This window comes from Anoplopoma fimbria, unplaced genomic scaffold (genome assembly GCF_027596085.1).
Source record: "Anoplopoma fimbria isolate UVic2021 breed Golden Eagle Sablefish unplaced genomic scaffold, Afim_UVic_2022 Un_contig_13289_pilon_pilon, whole genome shotgun sequence".
Taxonomy (NCBI): Eukaryota; Metazoa; Chordata; class Actinopteri; order Perciformes; family Anoplopomatidae; genus Anoplopoma; species Anoplopoma fimbria.
This window is the reverse complement of record NW_026554260.1, coordinates 10,001-20,000: the sequence shown is the minus strand read 5'-3', so window position 1 is coordinate 20,000 and position 10,000 is coordinate 10,001. Positions and strand designations below refer to the sequence as shown.

Here is a 10,000-nt window from a genome sequence, read left to right as displayed (position 1 = left end):
ATTAACTTCCAGGTCACATGATGAATTGTGAACTGATTCCCGTCCTGTAGGAATCCCAAAGAAATGTCCGCCTCTACTAGCCAGTAGGTGGCAGTTCTACGACATGTTTATGCATGTTGTACCTTTTTTCTCGTAGCCTTTGTCATCTTTCTCCATGTTTCCTTCTTTTGTTTCCTCTTTGGCCTCAGTGACTGTTTGGTTCAACAGGGAAGGAAACGTTTCAAATGTGTAAGAACAAAATATATCACAGAGTTTATTTGAGTACAGTTGAAGCTGCTGCCCATTAAACCTTCTGCTGCAGCTGCTCTGATGGAAACTCACGTTTACACAGTTTATAAGCAGATCTAATAAATACATCTTCCTTAGCATTGTGTCTCTTTATCTATTGTGACCCTATCTTCTCAATTTATTGTTGCCAGTTCTCCATGTGTAGCATCACTTTATTCTGATCCGACTAAACAGGACTCCGTACCTTTCTCCTCTTTTGGTTCTCCCGTCTTCTCTGGTTCAGGGTCTTTCTTTTCATCCAACTCCAAACCTTCTGCTGGTCCACCGGCAGCTGAATACTCCTAGAAGACTTTCCTTCCATTTGAGCATCAGAAGAATCTTCTCCTTGATCATCTACTGCTGGAGGAGAATCGGGTATAGAATCTAAACCAGCACTTTTAGTATCTGGTGCAGGGGAATCTGGTCCAGTTGATTCCATTCTACCATTTCCTGCTTCCTCTGTATCTTTCCCAGATGAGACAGAATCCAGTCCAACATCGACTGAATTTGATCCTGGAACAACAACAGATTGACGGGAATCATCTGGAAAGTTCCCAGGATCACCAACAGGCACTAGTCCAGAATCTGATTCAGGGTCAGCTGAATTTGGATCATCCGGAAAGGGGAAGCTGAAGTCAACAGGGGCCAAATCACCAGCAGGGTCAGGCGTATCTAAGGTGGAGGTGCTTGTGTCTAGTACAGCATTACTTCCTCCTTCAGAAGGAGGAGGTCCATTCAGAGGTGGTACATCAGGAGGAGGTACATCTGGAGGAGATTCATCTGGAGGACGCTCTTCAGGGGGAGGTACGTCACGAGGAGGTTCATTTGGTGGACGCTCATCAGGGGGAGGTACATCAGGAAGAGGTTCATCTGGAGGAGGTACATCAAGGGAAGGTAACCAAGGAGGAGGTAGCACAGGAGGACGCTCATCAGGAAGAGGTACATCTGGAGTCGGTTCATCTGGAGAAGGTACATCAGGGGAAGGTAACCAAGGAAGAGGTACATCAGGGGAAGGTACATCAGGCGGAGGTACATCTGGAGGAGGTACATCAAGAGGAGGTACATCTGGAGGACGCTCTTCAGGGGGAGGTATGTCAGGAAGAGGTTCATCTGGAGGAGGTACATCAAGGGAAGGTAACCAAGGAGGAGGTACATCGGGGGAAGGTACATCAGGCGGAGATACATCTGGAAGAGGTACATCAGGAGGAGGCACATCTGGGAGGGGTACATCTGGAGAACGTTCATCAGGCGGAGGTACATAAGGGGAAGGTACATCAGGAAGAGGTATATCTGGGGGAGGAACATCAGAAGGAGGTACAACTGGGGAAGGTACATCAGGAGGAGGTACATAAGGAAGAGGCTCATCAGGAGGAGGTACATCAGGAAGAGGTACATCTGGGGGAGGTACATCAGGAAGAGGTACATCTGGAGGAGATAGATTAGATGGAGCTTCGTTAGGTGGAGGGACATTGGGAGGTGGTATTTCCAGTGATACATCAGGTAAATCAGGAGGAGGTATATTGATCAGAGTGTCTGGAGAAACATCAGGAGAAGTTGTGTCAGCTCCTGTTGGTGGCACATCTCCAGTCTGAGTGGTTGAAGTATCTCCAGAGGAGGCCCCGTCACTGGCTGGGCTTATTTCTGAGATGGTTGTTGTTGATGGAGTTCCAGTTGATGTTGTTGACCCATCAGAAGGTAAGGTAGTACTGGTGATTAAGTTCGTAGTACTAGTCCCAGAGAGGATGGAGTCTTTGTTGTCTTGTGAGGAGGTGGAGTCAGAAGGTGGAGTCACTGGGTCAGAAATAGACACCTCAGAGTCAGTACTGCGGCCTGGGATAGTGGGGTTGTTAGTACTGGTGGAACTGGAGGTTCTAATAGTGGTACTGGGAGTGTTGGTGTCTGGTGCGGTGGGAGCTGGTTTGTACAGAGTGTCTCCGGTCTCCAGAGCTGGAGTGCTTGAAGAAGCTGTGTCCACTGTAGGTTCTGTTGTACTGCTAAAGTCTGGAAATGAGTCTGTAGTACTAGCAGTAAAAACTTTAGTACCAATGTCGCCTGTTGAAGTAGTAGAATCTACACTAGCCTTAAGACAGTCACCCGTATCACTTGTACTAATGAAGTCAGTTTTAGAGCTTGAATCAGTCATGATGCTATTGATAGTTTGAACATTGTCAGTGTCAAATACAGTGGAAGTATCACTAGCAGTACTTGTTTCTTCAGTATCAATACTCCATTTGTCAGTGGTAGTAGAAGTACTGGCTGTATTTGTGACAGTGGGAGGACTCACTGTGCTTGTAAAGACTGGATCAAAAGTCCACATGTATGTAAAAATAGATATAGATCTGTCTGTCGTTGTGAGATCAGTAGTAGAAGTAGTAGTGCCAATAGTGTTATAAGTAGTAGTACTGTCAGTAGGGCTGGTATATTCAGTTATAGTTGCAGTAGTTATAGTAGTACTGTCAGTAGGATTGGTATATTCAGTTATAGTAACCGTATTAGTAGTACTGTCAATAGGGGAGGTATATTCATTTATTGCAGCCGTACTAGTAGTACTGTCAATAGGGGAGGTATATTCAGTTATAGTAGCAGTAGTAGTAGTAGTAGTACTGTCAATAAGGGAGGTATATTCAGTTATAGTAGCAGTAGTAGTAGTAGTAGTACTGTCAATAAGGGAGGTATATTCAGTTATAGTAGCAGTAGTAGTAGTAGTACTGTCAATAGGGGAGGTATATTCAGTTATAGTAGCAGTAGTAGTAGTACTTTCAGAAGGGGTAGTATATTCAGTTATAGTAGCAGTAGTAGTAGTAGTAGTACTGTCAATAGGGGAGGTATATTCAGTTATAATAGCAGTAATATTAATAGTACTGTCAATAGGGGAGGAATATTCAGTTAAAGTAGCAGTAGTAGTACTAGTACTGTCAATAGGGGAGGTATATTCAGTTATAGTATCAGTAGTAGTAGTACTAGTACTGTCAATAGGGAGGTATATTCAGTTATAGTAGCAGTAGTAGTAGTACTTTCAGAAGGGGTAGTATATTCAGTTATAGTAGCAGTAGTAGTAGTAGTACTGTCAATAGGGGAGGTATATTCAGTTATAGTAGTAGCAGTAGTAGTAGTATTGTCAATAGTGGTAGTACTATCTATTACAGTAACGTCAGTTGTAGTAGTGTCAGGAGTTATAATACTGTCAGCAGTAGTGGTAGTAGTAGTAGTAGTAGTAGTAGTAGCAGTAGTATTGGCAGTAGTAGCAGTAGTAGCAGTAGCAGTAGTAGCAGTAGTAGCAGTAGCAGTAGTAGCAGTAGCAGTAGTAGCAGTAGTAGTAGTAGTAGTAGTAGTAGCAGTAGTAGCAGTAGTAGCAGTAGCAGTAGTAGCAGTAGTAGTAGTAGTAGCAGTAGCAGTAGTAGCGTCAGTCACTCCATCTGATGTGGCAGAAGGTCTATCAGATGAGTTAGAGTCACCAGCCGCTGTCAGAGAAGAAGAGTTACGTCTCTTTAGTGAATCTCAGCTTTCTGCTCACTGAACTCTTTGCAGAACATGAAATATTCAAAGCTTTTCACTTTTTCTACAATGTGATTAGGAGGAACCCCCAAAACCCCTGAAACCCCACCCGGACCCTCCGGCCAGCAGTGGACTCCAGAATAAATGACGTGTCATGAGACCGTTGGGTTCCTGTCCATGATTGAGGTGCTGTTAACGTTCTGTTATCCAAACCGTTGGGATCAGCGGATCAGCGGAGAACCGACAGGAACAGAACCCTCTTTGGACAGTAGTGATGTGATCGGTGTTTCTGTTAACTGGCCCCGTTCAGCCCAAACGCATGAGATAAGATAATCCTTTATTATTTATTTAAATATCCACATATTGATGTTGACAAACAGAAACTTCTGACTGTTTAAACTTTCCAGTTATGAGTTAGAATAGTGACAGAAGTCCATTTATTAAGTTCATATATATTATATTATATATTTATTAAGAAGTGGGAAATTGTTTGGTAGTCACAGCCGCTGCATTATGAATAATGATAAACAATAACTAATATGTAGATGCAGCTCTGCACCCTCACCCTCACCCTCCCTCCCTCCCCTCTCCCTCTCTCCCCTCTCCCTCACCCTCACCCTCTCCCTCACCCTCTCCCTCCCCTCTCCCTCACCCTCCCTCCCCTCCCCCTCACCCTCTCCCTCTCCCTCTCCCTCACCTCTCCCCTCCCTCTCCCTCACCCTCTCCCTCTCCCTCACCCTCTCCCTCACCCTCCCCTCACCCTCTCCCTCTCCCTCCCCCCCCCCTCTCCCTCCCTCACCCTCACCCTCTCCCTCTCACCCCTCTCCTCTCCCTCTCCCTCTCCCTCACCCTCTCCCTCTCCCTCTCCCTCACCCCTCACCCTCTCCCTCTCCCTCTCCCTCACCCTCACCCTCACCCTCCCCTCTCCCTCTCCCTCCCTCACCCTCTCCCCCTCACCCTCTCCCTCCCTCACCCTCACCCTCCCCTCACCCCCTCCCCTCCCTCTCCCTCCCCCTCTCCCCTCACCTCACCCTCTCCCTCACCCTCTCCCTCTCCCTCTCCCTCTCCCCTCACCCTCCCTCACCTCCCCCCTCTCCCCTCTCTCCCCTCACCCTCTCCCTCACCCTCTCCCTCCCTCTCCTCACCCTCTCCCTCTCCCTCCCCTCTCCCTCTCCACCCTCTCCCTCTCCCCCTCACCCTCTCCCTCTCCCTCACCCTCTCCCTCACCCTCACCCTCTCCCTCCTCCCTCACCCTCTCCCTCTCACCCTCTCCCTCACCCTCCCCTCCCCTCTCCCCTCACCCTCACCCTCACCCTCCCCTCACCCTCACCCTCACCCTCACCCTCTCCCTCACCCTCACCCTCTCTTTCACTGTTCTGTAACTAAATCCAACCACCTCTGAAGAAGAGAGGAACCTCCTCAGTAGGAATCAGATTGTTCTGTTGTTATTATTTAAATCTCTGTTCCTCTGTGGGTCCTAGTTCTGAAATAAATGTGTATTGAGAACAGTTGTAACTGTGTTGAAGTAGTTTGAAGCCTTCTGACTTTGATTCTGACCAAACGGTGATTTGGATTGTGGGTCTGTGTGTGTGTGTGTGTGTGTGTGTGTGTGTGTGTGTGTGTGTGTGTGTGTGTGTGTGTGTGTGTGTGTGTGTGTGTGTGTGTGTGTGTGTGTGTGATAAACAGGTTAAAACAGACTGACAGATTAAACACACAGACCTGGTGCCTCCTGCTGTGGCCCGGCTGACACCCACTGCTACCACCACTATCATTATTAGTCACATTACTAATACTATTCCCTATTTCATTATTATAATTCTACTATAGTCATTGCTGCTTTTATCAGTAGTCTTATTGTTTCCTTGGTTACTCTGCTACTGTGATTATATGAATCATTTATGTCATGAACACTGAATGTGTTGTATCTGTTATGCTGTTCATTCTGGTCACATGACATCTATTGACTTCTGTCCATCCTGGGAGAAGGATCTAAGGACAGAGGAGGTGAGGGTCTAAGGACAGAGGATGTGAGGGTGTAAGGACAGAGGATGTGAGGGTGTAAGGACAGGGAGGTGAGGGTCTAAGGACAGAGGATGTGAGGGTCTAAGGACAGAGGAGGTGAGGGTCTAAGGACAGAGGATGTGGACAGGGATGTGTAAGGACAGAGGATGTGAGGGTCTAAGGACAGAGGAGGTGAGGGTCTAAGGACAGAGGATGTGAGGGTGTAAGGACAGAGGAGGTGAGGGTGTAAGGACAGAGGAGGAGGGTGAGGACAGAGGATGTAAAGGACAGAGGATGTGAGGGTGTAAGGACAGAGGATGTGAGGGTGTAAGGACAGAGGATGAGGGTCTAAGGACAGAGGAGGTGAGGTCTAAGGACAGAGGAGGTGAGGTCTAAGGACAGAGGAGGTGAGGGTCTAAGGACAGAGGATGTGAGGGTGGACAGAGGATGTGAGGGTCTAAGGACAGAGGATGCATACAGATTGTAAAAAATTAGTAATTTGTGATTTTGGGCTATACAAAATAAACTGAATTGAATTGACCATCTGTCAGTGTGTCAACTCATCCTAAACGACAGATTAGCGTTCAGATGTTTCTCCCAGAATGCACCATTTAACTGACCCAGTCATGTGATCAACCGTGTGACCAATCAGAGCGAGTGATTTCATGATGTAATACAACCACCTGATGTACATTGAAATCCATCGGGTAAAAAGCTAAAATAATATTTAAATATATTATCATATATTTTTTCCAATCGTTGTATTTTATTTTACCGTGTTGTTGTTGTATTTTTGTATTTTAAAATAATGTTCATTGTTAATACTTGTTTTGTTTTTACTCCTGTGTGGTGAAGTAAAAAATGTATTAATGTATTAATCATTAATAATTCTTTACTTAAGACCATCATAACTTGAGTGTTTTACTGTTATTGTTGCAGAAAAACGCAGTGATGTTAAGAACTGCACGTCAGCAGAGAAACGTGATAATGTGTAGAGTTATATGATGATGATGCAACACTGACCACGTAAGTGGAGAGGGAGCTGGTGATGACATGGAACAAACAGGTGAACAGGTGAACAGGTGAACAGTACTTACTGGCTTCTGTTTCGGCTGCTTCACCTGAAAAAGACACAACATGTTACTTTGTGGTTCTGTCTGACATCCACCGACTGTTCTCTGAGGAAATGTGTCGTCTTCAGTACTGAGAGGTGTGTGTGTTCTGGTAATACAGGTGTTGGCGGTGTGTGTGTTCTGGTACTACAGGTGTTGGCGGTGTGTGTGTTCTGGTACTACAGGTGTTGACAGTGTGTGTGTTCTGGTACTACAGGTGTTGACAGTGTGTGTGTTCTGGTACTACAGGTGTTGACAGTGTGTGTGTTCTGGTACTACAGGTGTTGACAGTGTGTGTGTTCTGGTACTACAGGTGTTGACAGTGTGTCTGTTCTGGTACTACAGGTGTTGACAGTGTGTCTGTTCTGGTACTACAGGTGTTGACAGTGTGTCTGTTCTGGTACTACAGGTGTTGACAGTGTGTGTGTTCTGGTACTACAGGTGTTGACAGTGTGTCTGTTCTGGTACTACAGGTGTTGTTCTGCGGTGTGACAGTGTGTTCTGGTACTACAGGTGTTGGCGGTGTGTGTGTTCTGGTACTACAGGTGTTGGCGGTGTGTGTGTTCTGGTTCTTACAGGTATTGGCGTTGCCTTTCGGCAGGGGCAGGTATGATCCTGGTCTCCAGCTGCGGGGTTTGAACCCTCGGCTGCAGAGCTGACAGTCTTGTCCACTGGTGTTGTGGTCGCATTCACACTGCAGCGTTGCATCGCGTAACACACACTGAGATGCATGTAGGTTACACTTACATCTGCAAGAAACACACAAATACACACGAGTGCACCTTCAATTTCAGGATATCAGGTGTCAATATTTCCAGACAAAGTGTTTTCAGATGGTCTCACAGCGGGATCCTGTAAATCCGTGTAGATGGTTGTTAGTCGGTGTAGATACCTGGCAGGTACATCGATGTTAGATATAGCGTAGAAGTATTTCAGCAGGTTGTCTCTCTGGACGTAGGTCCCTCCCAGTGCTGGGCGGAGGAGTCTCAGTCGGAGGTTGGTGAAGGTGAAGAAGTCTCTCAGACCCTTCATGGTCTCCATCCGGGTGTACAGGGCGTCCATGTTGATCAACTTTGGACCCGCAAACACCCCGAACCGAGCGCGTACCTCGAAAACCATGATCTTCTCCTCCTATTGGTGGAACGCTGACAGTCAGTCAACATGCTCTTCCACCATTGGTCAAGTGCTTTCCTTTTTATCTAACACTGCTTTTTACCTCTTGATCTCTATTCTAAGTTTCTCACTTAAGTATAAAAACATCCCCTGTAGACAGTGTTTATAATTAGCCTTAACTGGTTCCCAGTATGACCAGTGTCACGACCAATCACCCACCTTGGCTCCGACCCAGCGGGAGTACTGCTCGGTACAGATGACCCGGGTTAGGTTACTCGGTGCTAAGTCAGAGACCTGTTTAGGAGACATACCAAACGCCTCCAGACAATCATCAGCGTAGAACTGATACGGCTGCCATGTTGCACCTGGAACAGAAACACTGACCCTTTATTACAGGTTATTGCCACAACACTGACATTTATCGTCCTGTAATCATAATCAGTCATTTCCATGCAGTAACCAACGGGCTCGTGGTTTATGTCTTACTCAACATGCTGGTCACATTTTGATTTGGCATCCTGCATGGCTCAGCACTGGTCCCGGTACCTTTCTCTGGTTTGGGTCTGCCCTGGCAGATTCTGTTCTTGATGTTGGATGATATAAATAAACTTGACTTGATTTTGACGGTAGTACCATTTAGTAACGTAAGAGTGTCTGGAGGGAACATGACAGTACGCATGCTAGCCCTACCGTAAGCTCAGCTACACCTGTCAGTCACCTTACAGGTCACAGTGGTCCCTGGGAGTATCCTGAAGTGCTGCTGCTGTATGAACTTAATTCTTCTCTGCAGGGGAAGGGCTTGTCTGTAGCTTTTATTTTGAAGGGCAGCTTTAGCTAACAGGAAGAGGCACCATTAAGTGACCTTTCAACATGTCGGCTGGATTATTTCCTCTGAAGACCAAACCATACAAATTATATTAAAAATGTCATCTGCTGCAGTTTTTATTGATCCAGACCAGATACCAGATCCAGATCACACGTTACTACCAGCTGTTGTTCAATTGACTGACCCGCCTCCCTCAGCCGCTCAAGGACCAATCACCTTTGTCCATAGATTTCTCCAGCACCATGCTGGTTGGTCGGCCGTACTCGAAGGTGACGATGATGTCATCGACCACCTCCAGGCTCTTGTTCCAGGACAGAGTGATGTTGGCCAATAGGGGCTCAGGATACCTTGACCATGTGACCGTCTGCCAGTAGGTAATCAGCCCCCCCCTCTCCCTGTCTCCCATCAGCTGAGGAGGGTGAGACAGGTCTGGGCTGGACGCATCACACTCATCGCTGCACAGGTACGGGTTCTCCTGCAGAACAGCGACACACAGAGTCAGATGGGAAACACAGAATCCAGAGTTCTTACGAAGTCACAGGTGTGAAATGTTGTGATGATGTCGGTATGGTGTCCAAACGTGCCAATATGAAGGCTTAGAACTAGCTGTGGCTGTAATAATACATTACATTACAGTCATTTAGCAGACGCTTTTATCCAAAGCGCCTTACAGTCAGTAGTATATTACATATCATTCACCCATTCACACACTGATGACAGGCTACCATCAAGGTGCCACCATCAGACTCTAACTAACATTCATCATCCAGTCCACACCGATGGCCTTCAGGAGCAACTTGGGGTTAAGTGTCTTGCCCAAGGACACATCGACTGCCGAGGCCGGGTATCGAACCACCAACCCTCTGATTGGAGAACTACCTTGCTCTCCACTACGCCACAGCCGCTTAGAACTAGCTGTGGCTGTAATAATACATTACATTACATTAAAGTAATTTAGCAGACGCTTTTATCCAAAGCAGTGTATTCAACATAGGTATTCAAGAGAACTACTAGTCACCAGAAGTCATAAGTGCATCTCCTTTCTTAAACAAGCATCTAAAAGCATAAACCAGAGCAAAGGTATAGTGCAGAGGCAAATTACTACGAATACAATAAGTGCTACGAGGAAGGCTCAGGGTAGTAGTACTTCTTTATCAGGTAGTACTTCTTTATCAGGTAGTACTTC

The 10,000-nt window shown here is 46.5% G+C and overlaps 1 pseudogene; it reads right to left on the bottom strand.

The window, feature by feature from the left end:
• LOC129117056 (netrin-G2-like) overlaps positions 1 to 10,000 on the bottom strand; it is a 19,672-nt pseudogene that overhangs the window by 4,145 nt on the left and 5,527 nt on the right.